Genomic DNA, 16,551 nt, shown 5'->3' with positions numbered 1-16,551 from the left:
TTCAATTTGTAGAATTTAACACTTTTAAATTTAAGTACTAAGAACCCTGTAGATGCCAGGGAAAACTTTATTTTCTTACCTTATCATATCATTTCCAAGTCTTTTCCCTTTTGCTAGAGATTTGTTTTTGTTTTTACTTTTTTTTTTTTTTCTTTTTGAAAGAGAGAAAGAGACAGAGCGTGCATGTCATGTGGGAGCAGGTGGGGAGGGGCAGGACCATAGAGAAAGAGAGAGAATCTTAAGAAAGCTCCACATTCATCACACAGCCTCACGCTGGCCAAAATCAGAACCCTGACATCATGACTAGAATGGTGAATAAATAAATAAAATTTTTTAAAAAATAAAATAAAAAAACTCTATCCCATTAGTTCTTTAATGTTGCTTAGAGGGAACCTGTAACTTATGTGATATATAAAATAATATTAATTATCTAAAAAGAAATTGATACTTACAGTTTAAATAAAACCTATCAAATTAATCTATATTCCTTAAATGACAAAGCCTATGAATGACAAAGCCTGTGAACAAAGTTTGAAAGAAGGAATTAACCAGAAGCTTCAGAGATTTCAACTGAATTTTATAACATCCAGAATCTTAGAAATCTTATGACTTATTTACAAAAAGAGAGAACTTTTATCCAAAGGAAGACAATCTGAGTGATTACTTAAGAAATTCCTTCATGCCTAAGTTTGAGTGAGTGGATCTCCATCTGTTCTTGGATGAGGTCGATGACAGAACAAGAGAAAAAAGAAAAAAAAAACCAGATTAATGTGGCAAAAGGAAGAGAATCAGCAACAAATAAGGAAGAACATTTTGATAAAATAAATATTTTTGAAATATCAAATTCTACCAGAACCCAGATCCTTTAGATGTCCCTTGTAGCTCTAAAGGATAATGAGATCAGTCAAAAAGTTTGATCCACCTGGGGTACCATATTGTTGAAAAGATCCAACTTAACTTCATGCCTTGCCTAAAATTATCAGTATTCCACTCCAGACATTAAAAAAATGTCCTTTTTCTTTTTTTTTTTTTTTTGGAATTACATTCCTTCCTTTAAGAAGGAAAAAAAATACTTTTACAGGTTTTTTTTTTTATTAATGAGGCATTTTCTTATTAGTGACAGATGACTGGTGAAAATAAAGCCATTAATTTGACTTATAATAAACTCATTTAAATAAGTTCCTCTTCTCTGTATATACATAAGATCAAGCCAGAGAAATTTTAACATTAAGAGTGTTATTTGTGAACACTAAATATTTGTATTAATAATGATATTAGAGTAACACATTATTTGTAGCCTCATAGGAGTTTATAACTAGCGTTGTTAGCAATTTTTAAGAGTCCTTAATTCTTACTGAATTTATATTTTAGTTTTGTGAATCAATGAATCAATTAATTATTGGGAAAACCCTGCTTTATTATCATGACATAGAGACAAATCTAATATTAATCATCTACAATTAGTAGATACTATTTTCTTATCTAGAATTCTGAATCATCGTGAGTAAAGGGCTAATTAAAATATTATTTTAAAAATATACCATTTGAATAAATTTGCCTCTATTAGTCTCCCATAAAATGTTCATCCTTTTGAAATTCACTCTCTTTAAATATTTTGAAAAATTTATACCAATAGCATGCAGTTTTAATTACCATTTATAGGCTTGAGTTTAAATTGCATTTTAAACTAATTTAGTTTGTTCTTAAAGTTAATTAACTAATTGGGAGAATGTTTCTTGGTTGCAATTGAGATAATAGAGCAGATGTGGAAATTTATTGGCATCTCTTGGAAGCTTCCCAAACTAAGACATTTCCTCTTTGTCATGCTTAACTAACCTTTAAAACCATGTACTACTTCGAAATGAGAGATGTCACTCTTGTTTATAGTGGACACTGAGCAATAATCAGGGTAGACAATTCTGAGTTTATTACCTTCAAACTATTATGTTTGGTATAAAACTAATAGTTCTTTCTACATAATTTTTTGTTGGATGCTAGCATTATACAAGTAAACAGGATATATGAAGGTTATATTCTTATCTTAATGATATGAGTTATTTCTTTTGCTTAGATTTACTGTCACATTCAGTTATTCAATCGTGTTTCCTTCAAGTAATATGAACCTATCAAACAAGGCTTCTGAGTAAAAACAATGAGTCAACTATGAGAATGGTAACATTCATGCACTTCATACCTTCTCTATTTAGAATTCAGACTTTGTCACTCATTTTTATTTCCTCCCATCCTACCTCAGCGAGGTATGAGAGAGCAAATCTTCTACTATAAACATTCCTCACTATTGAAAAGATAGTAAATGTTTATTATATGTTGGCTTTGTTAGAGTTATTACACAAAGTGCTTTACAGGAATCATCTTATTTAACACCCATAACAATATATTATATTATTAAATATAGCTTCCCTATTACAGTTGAAGACAGTAGAGTACAAGGAGGATAGGTAATCTGTCCAAGAGCCCATAGAGAGTAAATTTACAACCCAGGATTCACATCTAAGTAGCCTGAATTCAGAGCCCAAGAATTTTAAAGGAAGTATGTTCATAGGTCTTATGCATAGCAGATCACATTCTGTTGTTTTTCCTTAAAATGGTATAGACATACCTCAAATTTTTATAATCTTCAATAAGAATAATTTTAATGGATACTTAATAGTTTACCTGATTTATTTATTTATTTTTTGATTTATTTATTTTTTAAAAGATTTTATTTATTCATGAAGAGCAGAGACATAGGCAGAGGGAAAAGCAGGTTCCCTGCAGGGAGCCTCATGTGGAACTCAATATTAGGATCCTGGATCATGACCTGAGCCAAAGGCAGATGCTCAACCACTGAGACATCCAGGTGTCCCACTATACCTGGTTTATGTATCTTTTTTTTTTTTTATTGGAGTTCAATTTGCCAACATATAGTATAACACCCAGTGCTCATCCCATCAAGTGCCCCCCTCAGTGCCTGTCACCCAGTCACCCCACCCCACGCCCACCTCCCCTTCCACCACCCCTAGTTCATTTCCCAGAGTTAGGAGTCTCTCATGTTCTGTCTCCCTCTCTGATATTTCCCACTCATTTTCTCTCCTTTCCCCTTTATTCCCTTTCACTATTTCTTATATTCCCCATATGAATGAAACCATATGATTGTCCTTCTCTGACTGACTTACTTCACTCAGCATAATACCCTCCAGTTCTATCCACGTTGAACCAAATAAAAGGTGGGTATTCATCGTTTCTGATGGCTGAGTAATATTCCATTGTATACATAGACCACAGCTTTTTTATCCATTCATGTTTCGATGGACATCAAGGCTCCTTCCGCAGTTTGGCTATTGTGGACATTGCTGCTATACACATTGGGGTGCAGGTGTCTCGGTTTTTCACTGCATCTCTATCTTTGGGGTAAATCCCCAGCAGTGCAATTGCTGGGTCGTAGGGTAGCTCTACTTTTAACTCTTTGAGGAACCTCCACTCAGTTTTCCGGAGTGGCTGCACCAGTTCACATTCCCACCAACAGTGCAAGAGGGTTCCCTTTCTTCACATCGTCTCCAGCATTTGTGGTTTCCTGTCTTGTTAATTTTCCCCATTCTCACTGGTGTGAGGTGGTATCTCATTGTGGTTTTATTTTGTATTTCCCTGATGGCAAGTGATGCGGAGCATTTTATCATGTGCTTGTTGGCCATGGGTGTGTCTTTTTTGGTGAAATTTCTGTTCATGTCTTTTGCCCATTTCATGATGGGATTTGTTTGTTTCTTTGCTGTTGAGTTTAATAAGTTCTTTATAGATCTTGGATGCTAGGCCTTTTTCTGATATGTCATTTGCAAATATCTTCTCCCATTCTGGAGGTTGTCTTTTAGTTTTGTTGACTGTTCCTTTGCTGTGCAGAAGCTTTTTATCTTGATGAAGTCCTAATAGTTCATTTTTGCTTTTGTTTCCATTGCCCTCATAGATGTATCTTGCAAGAAGTTGCTGTGGCCAAGTTCAAAAAGGGTGTTGCCTGTGTTCTCCTCTAGGATTTTTATGGATTCTTGTCTCACATTTAGATCTTTCATCCATTTTGAGTTTACCTCTGTGTGTGGTGTAAGAGAATGGTCTAGTTTCATGCTTCTGCACATGGCTGTCCAATTTACCCAGCACATTTATTGAAGAGACTGTCCTTTTCCCAGTGGATAGTCTTTCCTGCTTTGTCGAATATAAGTTGACCATAGAGCTGAGGGCTCATTTCTGGATTTCTATTCTCTTCCATTGATCTATGTGTCTGTTTTTGCGCCAGTACCACACTGTCTTGATGATCAAAGCTTTGTAGTACAACTTGAAATCCAGCATTGCATCCTGGGGAAAAATCTAATCTGCTAAAAAAAAAGCGCGTTATTTCCAGTCAGATCACTAGTGTATATGAGGTAATTCGATATTTTAGTAATTATTCTCAGAGAGGTCAACTGCTATGCAAGAACAAATGTGGCTTTTACATAAGAAGAACCATATACATTTCCCCAGGACCCTTACAGCCTGAGGATTTATGTCATGGTTTTCTCAGGAACTAATAGTGCATTTCTAACACTGCCAGGACCATTGATGAACTATTGGAATATTTGTTGATAAAAAGTCCAGATATATAAGTAATATTTTAGTATGGGTAATTATAAGCTCCTCTAAAAAAAATCTTTCACCATGCTAGTATTAAGGAAAAAGGATAATGATCATTATCTTGGAGGTGGACCATGTTAGAGCAGATTTTTATATGAGCATTTGCTATGGTTCAGAGGAAACAGTGTGATCTTTAGGATACATAGATATATATTTAAATGCTATAGGATAATGGAATGCTATGTTTGGTCTCTGATTTAAAGTATAATACATTAGTTAGTAAGTACCTGAGAATGCTATGAAAATGAAAACCCTGTTCTTTCCACAGCCAACATACAAACTAGTTTTCTAACAGCACTGGCTTTTATCAGTGTATATATTTTAAACTCAGACAAAAGGATTGTTTTCCTGGTGTAAATGAAAAGATTTTGTAAAGTCAGTATCCCAAGTTTTGCTGAAATCACTGAACTAAAGCATTTAATTTATTCCTGTAAAAATTAGCACTAGGGATAGCACAACCCTTTGTAGGATTGTGCATTATGAAAATGACTAAGTGGGGCACCTGGTTGGCCCAATTGGTTAAGCATCTGCTTTCAGCTCAGGTCATGATTCTAGAGTCCTGAGATTGAGCCCCAAATCAGGCTCCCTGCTCCAGGGGGAGCCTGCTTCTCCCTCGGCCTCTCTCTCTCTCTCTCTCTCTCTCTGTGTCTCATGAATAAATACATAAAATTGGCTTTTAAAAAAATATATGTGGTTGAAGTGCTTTTATACTATATATGAAGGTGATATAATGCCATTTTTAGGTTCATAAGGTAAAGATGCATACTATATACCTTGTAGTAACTACTAACATGACACAAAAGAAAGAGTTGTAGCTAATAAAACAACAAGAGGAGATTAAAAGGAATCACAAATATTCAACTGGTATAAAAGAAAGTGAAGGAAAGAAGAGAAAAAGGACAGATGGCATAAATAGAAATCAGAAAGCAAGATGAAAGTTTAACTCAGATCAATGATTACATTAATTGAAAATTGTCCAAATATGCCATGGAAAATTAGATATTGAGAGACTGGATTAAAAAAAAGAAAATCCAGCACCAACTATATATTCTTTCTTTTCTTTTTTTAAGACTTTATCTCTTTATTCATGAGAGACAGAGAGAGAGAGAGGCAGAGACACAGGCAGAGGGAGATGCAGGCCCCATGCAGGGATCCCGATGCGGGACTTGATCCTGGGTCCCCAGGATCATGCCTTGGGCTGAAGGCAGGCACTAAACCACTGAGCCACCCAGGAATCCTCTCAACTATATTCTTTCTATAAGAAATTCATTTTAAATACAGAGATACAAACAGATTAAAAGGATATAAAAATATATATATATATGCTAAGCTAGTAATGTTGAAAAGAAAGTGGAAGTGACTATATTAGTACAAGTTTTCAGAGCAAAGAATATTAACGGGAAAAAAGATCATTTAATAATGAAAGAAGTGTCAGCTTACCAACAGTAACTAATAATCCTAAACTTGCATGAACTTGATAATAAAGCAAATCCCATGCAAAAAAAAAAAATGTAGAACACCAAGGAGAAATAAATCCGCACCCCTCTTCCAATAATTTATAGAACAAGCACAGGGTAAATCAGTAAGGTTTTAGGACACTTTGAACAGCACTATGAATGAACTTAACCTAACTGACATTCAGAGAAGATTCCAACTAACAACATCAGAATATGTATTTTCTTCAAGGGCATGAGGAAAATTTATAATGATCAATCATTTTTTGGGCTGTAAACAAATCTCAAATTTAAGAGGATTCAAGTCTCAAAATGTATGTTCTCTGACCACAGTGCAAATAAATTAGAAATAACTTACAGAAAGATATTTGGAAAATCCCTCAAATAACACAAATAACTGAATAGCACACTTGTAAATAACTCCTAGATAGAAGATAAAATTCAAAAGAAAATTATAAATTATTTCAAACTGAATGAAAATTAAAACAAAATGTAAAATTTGTGAGATGCAGGCACAGAAAAGCTTGAAGGGAAATTTGTAACTTTAAAAAAATCTGTATTAGGGATCCCTGGGTAGCTTAGCAGTTTAGCGCCTGCTTTTGGACCAGGGCATGATCCTGGAGTCCCAGGATTGAGTCCCATATCAGGCTCCCTGCATGGAGCCTGCTTCTCCCTCTGTCTGTGTCTCTACCTCTCTCTGTCTCTCTCTCTCTCTCTGTCTCTGTGTGTCTTTCGTGAATAAATAAATAAAATCTTTTTTAAAAATCTGTATTAGAAAAAGAGAAAGTGCTCAAATCAATGAGTTCTATTTTCACCTTAAAAATTAGGAAAAAAAAACAACTAATGAATCCTGAAATGATCAGAAGAATGGAAATGATGAATATCAGAGGAGAAATAAATGAAATGGAAAATAGATAACAATGGAAAAGATAAATGAAACAAAAACTAAAAAAATCAAATTGATGAACCTCTTGTCAGACTAACAAAGACAATAAAGGTGAAAATACAAATGATTAATATCAAGAACTAGACATGGCAAAAGCTTCTACAAAGGAAAATTATGAACATTTATTATGAATTAGTTTGCCAATAAATTCCACAAATTAGATGACATGAACAAATTCCTTAAAAGATGTGAACTAGTCATTGAAGGAAAAATAGCTAACCTGATTCACCCTTCTTTTATGGAACAAATTGAATATATTTTTAAAAACCTTCCCACAACTAAAACTCCAGTCCCAGAGGGCAACAGTGGTAAATTCTAGCAAACTTACAAGGAAGAAATGATACAAACTCTTACAGAAAATTGAAGAAGGCACTCTTGTCCATTCATTCTGTGAGGTTCGTGTTATTCTGAGACCAAACTGAAACAAAGATGTTACAAGAAAGAGAACTATAGGCCAATATCCCTTGTGCAAATAGAAAAATTCCTACCAAAACTTTAGCAAATGAAATCCAAGAATATATAAAAAATTACATCATGAATGTGATTTTTCTCAGTACAAAATTTAACTTATTAAAAAATCACTGTAATTAACCGTATTAAAAGATTTTTAAAGATTCTTTTCTTTTAATTCTTTTTTTTTAATTTATTTTATTTATTTATGATAGTCACACACAGAGAGAGATTGAGAGAGAGAGAGAGAGAGAGAGGCAGAGACATAGGCAGAGGGAGAAGCAGGCTCCATGCACCCGGAGCCCGATGTGGGATTCCATCCCGGGTCTCCAGGATCGCGCCCTGGGCCAAAGGCAGGTGCCAAACTGCTGCGCCACCCAGGGATCCCATTTTTAAAGATTCTATTCATTTATTCATGAGAGACACAGAGAGGCAGAGACATAGGCAGAGGGAGAAGCAGCCCCCCCACCCCAGCAGGGAGCCTGATATGGGACTCCATCCCTTGGCCCTGGAATCAGGCCCTGAGCAAAAGGCAGATACTTAAGCACTGAGCCACCCAGGCATCCCATATCCTTAAAGGGGCAGCAAAAAAAAAATTGATAAAATCCACCACTAATTTCTAATAAAATCCTCAGCAAACTAGGAATAGATAAGAACTTTCTTAATCTAAGAAGACATCTGCAAGAAACCTATAGCCAACAATACACTCAATAGCCAAAACTTTGAATGCTTGCCTACTGGGATGAGAAATAAGGAAAAGATGCCTACTCTCACTATTTCTGTTCACTTATAGTAAATTTCTAGTATGTGCAGTAAGGCAAGAAGAAACAAAGGGCATTCGAACTAGAAAGAAACAAAAAAAAAAAGTGTTTGTTTTTTTTTCGGAGACAAATGACTGTCTATGTGGAAAGTGTACTTTAGAAAAACAGTACCAGAACTAATTAGTAGGCTTAGGAAGATTGGAGAATTCAAGATCAGTATACAAAACCCAACTGTATTACTATATGGCAGTAATGAACAACTAGAAATTGAATTGAAAAACATTACCACTTATAAGGGTAAATCTCATGTTAATATTCTTACCACATTTTTAAACAATGACTAGTGTACTTAGAATTTATTTTAAATGAATATGATCCCCTTTTTGTAAGAAAAAAAATCTATGGCTTAATTTTTAAGAGGTAGGATTTCATTTTTAAAATAAAATTTATATTGCATAAGAAAACCGACTTATGATAGGACCAAAAAAAAGAAGTTCTTTGAGAAAAAAATTTTCAAAGGCATGCAAGACCTATACACAAATTTACAAAGCATTGCTGAAGGAAATTAAAGAAGTTATAAATAAATTGAGCAATATATCATGTTTATTGATTGAAAAGACTCAATATTATTTAGATGTCAGTTTCCCAAATCGATCTATTAATTCAGTCCAATCCCAATAAAAATTCAAATTGACAAACTTAATCTAAAATTCATATGAAAATGCAAAGGACCTAAAATAGCCCAAATTACTTTAGAAAGAGTTACTATGTACACTTTACCTAAAGATTGATAAGTAGATCAATGAAACACAAATATACTTACATATGGATTCAATTTATTTTTTACAAAGGGATACACAATTTAGCGTAGAGAGTATAATGTTTTCAACCAATAATACTGGAAAAATCGGATATCCGTATATTTTTAAATTATTCATCTATACCGCACAGCACATGAAAAATAAACCACATAGAAATTTTTCTCTCTTCCTCTCTTTCCATGTGTGTACGTATATGTAATGTAAGCACACCGTTATTTCCTTAACATTGAAACACACTTCTCCTGAGTCCACTTTTAGCCTCATCTACTTCCTCACTTTCCTTGCTACCATTCAAAAGCAAAATTCCTGAAAGAGTTGTCCATTCTCCCTGTCTCCTCTCTTCCTTCCTGTCTTAATTCCTCTTCCTGTCTCAGTTCCTCTTCTCTAATTCTCTTTTCAATCAGCTGCAGTTAGGCTTTCACCCAGTCACAGCACTGGAAGTGTTTTTTGTCAAATCATCAGTGATTTCTCCTCCACTAGATCCAGGAGTCACTCCTCATGTTTTCTTATTAAATCAATAGCAGTTGACATAGCTCATCACTTCCTTCCAGATACACTTTTGTATCTTAGCTTCCAAGATGCTGTACTCTTACTTTTCTCCTCACCAAACTGTTCATTTCTTCTTAGTTTCCTTTGACATTTTTCCTCTTATTTCCAGCCTCTTAGTGTTGGAGTATCATAATGCTCAGTCCCTACATGTGTCCCTCTTCTCTTCTCTGCAAACATTCATACCTTCGGTGAGCTCATCCCATCACATGTTTTTAAATACCGATCATTTAACTTCAGGTGGATAGGTATAGCTCACACTTCATTGTAATTCCAACTCAAGTATCCAAGTATGTAGTTGACTTCTTCCCCTCTTAGGTATTTAAGAGTATGTCTAAACCTGTTAATGTTGATTTCCCATATATTTGCTCCATTGGGAGTCTTCTGAATCAATTAATGGCAACCATATTTTCAGTTACTCAGGCCAAAAATCTCACAGCCATCTTTGATTTATTTATTTTATACCACATTTGGTCGTTTAGGACATCCTTTTAACACTGCCTTCAGAATCTGGCCTCTTCTCAATATTTCCAATGCTGACATAATAGATGGGCGCTTATTTGCTTTGATTTAGAGAACTTCCCTATGTATCCTATATAATAATAATTATTTGCATAATCTTTTTTTAGAAACCAAGTATTGTATCTATATTGACATTTATAATTGTAATGGATTCAAATGAGTCTACATAAGCTTTCCCTGTTATGGCTTATTCAGGAAATATTCCTTACTCTGATTTAATAAAAAATAATTTCCTGTGTTTTATTTTTCAGATTTTAAATGTTTCTTCTTCATAATTGTGCCTCTATACTACATAGAACTTTTTTGTTTGTTTGCTTGTTTGGTGTGAAATAAGAATCTGCTTTCCCCTGAAACACATTTACTGAATTGTTTGATTCTTAAAATGCTGTATTGTAATACCACCTGCACCTTTTTAGCCCAGGTTTTCCCAGAAGCAAATCCTGGACCTGGATTAAGGGCTAACACTGCATTTGTAAAATGCAAGCTGAGGTAATGAGGGTGAGGATAAAACAAAAGTGAGTTAGGGTAAGATATGAAACAAGACCATACTCTGCATTGATATTTCAACTTTGTGGCTTCCATGGGAGCTCCCTGCTCAGACACACAGCTCTCTCCAGGCTCCTTTGGCAAGGTTTCAATGTGGATTACTTTAGAGTTGTGCACAGGAGGGAGGACAGGAGGAAAGTACCTGCTTGTCTGTTTCCCTTTTCTGTGGTTCCATTGGTCAGTGTGCACAGTGCAGGGAACTAGCTCTCCTGCACACCTGGGCCAAATCTCCAGCTTCCCGCCATTTCTCAGAAAGCCATATTCCACTTGCTGGGTGTATTACTCCAGTTCAAAATTGACCAACCGGGGACGCCTAGGTGGCTCAGTGGTTGAGCATCGGCTTTTGGCCCAGGGCGTGATCCCAGGATCCTGGGATCAAGTCCTGCATCGGACTCCCCCACAGGGAGCCTGCTTCTCCCTCTGCCTATATCCCTGCCTCTCTCTGTGTGTCTCTCATGAATAAAATAAAATCTTAAAAACAAAACAAAACAACAAAAAAAAAAAACAGTGACCAGCTGGTGGGGAGAGGGTGCCCATCAGCCAATCAAGAGAGAGAAGAGAGAAAGGTCAAGGAATTCTGAGAAGGCAAACAAGATTTATGTCTAATGTGGTAATATTTCAAGGTACCGTATAGGTTTGAGTCTGTTCCTGAGCCTACATTTCTACTCCACTAGTCTATTTATCTGTCCCTAGAGCAACATCAGACTGTTTTAAATACCATCACTTTACAATAAATTGTATGTCAGGTAACTTATGATAGACCTTACATTTTTATGGGCCAATCTTTCACATACATTTTAATCAGTTTGCCAGGTTCCATAAAAGAATAACTAATAGTGATTGGTATTACATCACATTTATAAATTATAAATAAAGCTTCATCTTTATGATACAGAATCTTTCCATCATTGAACATAGTATTTGGGTCTTTTTCATAAACATCTGGAAAATTTAGATTAGATTTATGCTTTATGCATTTTTGTTCTTATTGGGAAAAGGATTTCTTAAATTCCATTTTTAAATTGATTGTGCATATATATTAAAACAGTATTGACCTGTGTAGGCTGATCTTTACCCAGCAAGGTTACTAAACTCTTATTCTGTATTTTACATATATTCTTTTGGACTTTCTATCTAGATGGTACTCTATTAAGTTTAGATTTTTTCTTTTAAATTCTTCAGCCTCTTATTTCCTTTACTTTTCTGTCTAATTATATTACCTGAGACTTTCAGTACAATGTTGAATAAATGGAGTGATAGGAACCATCTTCGGCTTATTTTTGTATTCATCTGATCAGATGACTTCTAATGTTTCATAATTAACATTGATTTTTGGTAGATCTACTCTATCAGGGTAAGAACGTTCTCTTTTATTCTAGTGAACTAAGAGTCTGATTCTCACGAATGGATTATTAATATTATCAAATGATCTTTCTGTATCTGTTCACATGATCAAATATTTCCCATATGACCTGTTAATGTAGTGAATTCCATTATATAGTTTTATAACATTTGAATGTACTTCCATAACAACTCTACATTTTCATGTTGAATTAAAGAAAAAACTTTTTGCTGGTTCACTACTAGAAAAATCTCATCCCTTTGAATATTATATTTTCTGTTTATGCCATCAGAGCTCTTATATAAACAAACATCTGGCCTTCTGAGTTCATCCTGCCTATTTCTTAACCACATTTTTATGTTTTCCATTTTATTTCTATGGTTATCCTCATTGTTTTGCTTATATCTGTCTCCAAGTTCACAGACATCTTCAGCTATGTCTATTGTGATTTTTGAATAATCCATTTAATTTTATTTATTTTTAATAATCCACTTATTTGAAAACTTGAATGACTATTTTTCATTTCTTGATACTCTATTTGTTTTTTTAAATATATGTATGACCCTTCATCTTTCATTCTTTTATTATAATTTCTATCCCTTTTGGAACAAACAAATCTAAGCTTCTAAAATTCTCTTTCAGATATTTTATTGTTTCTAGATCTTTGGGTTTAAAAGTTCTTGTTTATTATGTCTGCCCATTATCCTTCCTGGTAGATGTTTTTCCTTATGTGGTTTATAATTTAATTGTAAGTTGATATTCAATAAGGATTCACATTTCTCCTTGGGAGTTCCACATGCTCTAGGGTATTAATGTGACTCCTCAGAATAATTTTGGCCTATTTCTGATAGAACTTCAAACTTGATGGTATGTTGATTATTACCTTGGGAGTCCCATGCCAATGTAAATATCATGAAAGTATCATAATCTTAGCCCCCAGAGGCTGGGGTTTTTTAGTTCACATGAAATCAATTTGTAAAACTATCCATTCATCTTTATTTTTTATGCAAATCCAAAGGCAGGTAGCAGGTATTACTACTACTTCTCTGGGGTGATGAGAGAGATTTTCTAGCATGCTTTTCAGGGCCAAGCTGATCCTAACTTCATGAAGTTATAACTCTTATCTCCTATAAAACCTTAAGGACTTTGTGGCAACGCCCCAGCCACCCATCTCCTTCAACCTGTATCTAAATCTAAACCACTAGACTGCCAAGGCTTCGATTCAAGCTCATTATATTCTATGTGAGTTCACTCTTTGTTCTTGTCTTTGCCTTTTCTTATTTCTTGGCTATATTTAAAATTGCTGTGGCGATCATTCATCCATCATTTATCTGTGTTTACATTGGGGAAGGAATCATTCCACTATTGCCATAATTTCTGGTCTATTTATTGTTCCACAGCTTTTCTTGCAATTTTTATTTCCATACTTAAGCTCACTGTATTCTTGTCATTTCTTAACCTCCTTTTCATGTGTGAATGTTTTTTTCATTACCTTACCCAAAATAGGGTATTTCTGCCAATAAGTAGATACACATCTTACAAGTTTTAAAATTATATGTCAGTTTTTTACTGTCTAAAATGTAAGCTTAAAGAGACTATATCTCATACTTCCATAGCTCTCTCTTTTCTTATAGTAGCTAATTAATATTTATTATTTGGTTGTAATAAAATAAAAATTCTAGGGAAAAAAGTATTCAAACTTTTTGAGTGTCAGAGAATATCTTACAGTGCTACATACATTATTAATGTAATCCACATGTGGAAGCTATAGGAATGTGCTCTTTAGATCTCTTTCTGAGGGGGAAAAATAAACTGCTATGAGGAACTAGTTAGCTGACAGCTTTGAAATCCACCACAACATTCACAATCAGGTCAGGCTGTTCCCATTGAGGTAAGGGAAAGGAGTGACCATGTCAGGAGTACTAGAGGATGGCCATTCTGACCCAACATAGGACTCCTCTAATGGGCCATCTTTGCTCTGGGGCTCTATTTGACCCAGCTGGGACTTTCTCAGAGCTACAATCAGAGGCTCTTATTACCTAATCCTCCCTCTTCTTCCCTGTACCTCCATCCCACCACTCTTCTCAGTTCTTAACATGATTCCCTACAGTAGTAAACACTTAATGAAAACTCGTTAAATGCTTTAAATGAAGAGTGGATTTTATAACTGTTGTAAAATATTTAAAAGGCGAGCCAACGATGGGAAATCAGTCTCTCTGTACTATACTCTTATAAGGTGATTGTTGTATTTGTTGGGGTATACTCTAAACTGCTGTAATGGAGACATCATAAAACATAGTAGATTGAATAAGAAAGAAGTTTATTTTTCTGTCAGTTATAGTAAAGGGTCCAGGACTGAAGAGGACAGTCCTGCCATCTTGAATACATGGCTTGAATTCCAGAGTCAAAATAACCCCTTCAGTCCTTGAGACAGAGCACATAGACAAAGAGTAAAATTTCTACATTTACTTTGTCTACAAAGAGTAAAGGGTACAGGACAACGCACATCTAATTGTTTTAATGGCAAGACATGGACATAGCATGTATCATTTTTTCTTCATTCACTTGCCTAGAACTTAGTCACATGAACATACCTTGCTGAAACAGAGACTAGGAAATAAAGTATTCTGCTATATGACCATACATCAGTTAAGTCTCTATTTCTGTAAAATCAGAGGAGAATGTTTATTGGGGCAACCAACAGTCTACCATAAATTATAGTGAACATCTTCTAAATAGAGCTTAATAAGAAACAATATGTCAACTGCAAATTAGTTGAGCTACTTATTATTAATACAATTAAGCAGAAACATGATAAACATTTGCAAAGGATAATGTACAACTAGTTCTCTTTCTCTTTCCAGTGGGAGGCTCAAAAAAAAATAGCTGTTAAAGACTGTATGATTTTAAGATTGTTTGTTTAATTCTTACACTATGTAGGACCTATCATATACAGTAGGTGCTCAGACGACCTGCATCTTCCAACACTGTAAACTCCATGAGAGTAAGGACCGTGTCTATATAAAATTCTACTCTATGCCAGCACTAAGAAAAATACACAGTAAATTGTAGACAAATGATAGGCAAATACACATTTGTCGAAAAAATGAATTCATGACTATTAAAAATCATGGAGTTGAAGCTAAAATGACGGGGAAATACACCTCTGTTTCAACAAGAAGAATTTTAGATTGACACTCAACACTTAAATGCTCAGATTTTGTATTGCAAAATATTTTACTACATCTTCAAAAGATATTGCACAAACATGAAACACAAATATATGTTTTTTATATTTTTGGCATTTCTCAAAAGCATATAGAAGTGCTTTCTCTCCTGAAGTCACAGAAATGATGAGTGGTTTTTTATTTCTTTTCTTTTTTTTCTGGTACAAAATGACTTGTAAGCTCATTGCTACACATTAGTATCCCTCACTTGAATTTGAATCTTTGTTCAGCTTATAAATTCAAATAGCTAGTATTTAAATTAAAAGTGGTCCCAAAGTAAATAATTTAAAATAATGTCAGTGTCCCTGGAGAAGAACATTCAACCTTCTCTATACATCTCTGTTTCTGGTAATTAAGATTCTTCGCAATTCAGAGGCTCACACTGGGGACTGGGTGACAAGATAAATTATTACCAATTATATATTCTCTTCTCTCTTTCTCCTTCTTTCCCTTTCTTTCTCTCTTTTTGTCCTTCCTTCCCTCCTCTTTCCTTCCTTCTTCTCCTCACTCCTACCATACCCCTTCCATTCATCCTATGTGCTCTGTCCATTCACCTATTGGTGAATATTTACCAATTTACCAATAGGAATATATTTACCAATAGGAATATATTTCTTTATTCCTCAAACCCAGATTATTCAAGTATGCTCTCTCTGAGTGTAGTAGTAACAGGATATACAATCTATAGGAATCATATGGAGAATAAAGAAAAGATGAAACAGATAAAGAGAAATAATATCACTATTGTTTTTGTTTTTGTTTTTGTTTTTTAATTTAGCAACTGTTAGAATCATCCAGAAACAATGTTCTTGGTAAATTTTTGTCTTTTTTATTCTTTTTCTCTAACTTATCCCTATTTCCCATTTGCTTTGATCAGATTCTTAAAGAATGACTAAATTTTGATCAAGCATATTAGAATGTACCATACACTGATACATTAATATATGTATCATACTCATATGCTCTGTGTTATTCCAGGGATAGATGAAAACTAGCTCCATTCTATATTTTATGAAAAATGCATTCTCTACACAAGTAATATCAAAGACTCTAATATATCCTGAAGCAGCAATTCTGGTTTTTACAGCAGAATCTATTTAAGATTTTTAAATGACTTGTCTTTTCCTGAAGAATAGAGTATTTGCTCATATGTGAATAAGAGTGAATAGCTTTTGCAGAGGTGTCTCATGAAAAGCTAGGGGCTTACTTTGATGTCAGTAACATTTTGAGAAGTAGATGAAATCAGAGAGCAGAACATATCATTTGGTGATAGGTTGGGA

This window comes from Vulpes lagopus, chromosome 8 (genome assembly GCF_018345385.1).
Source record: "Vulpes lagopus strain Blue_001 chromosome 8, ASM1834538v1, whole genome shotgun sequence".
Classification (NCBI taxonomy): domain Eukaryota; kingdom Metazoa; phylum Chordata; class Mammalia; order Carnivora; family Canidae; genus Vulpes; species Vulpes lagopus.
Note: the sequence above shows the minus strand (reverse complement) of the source record.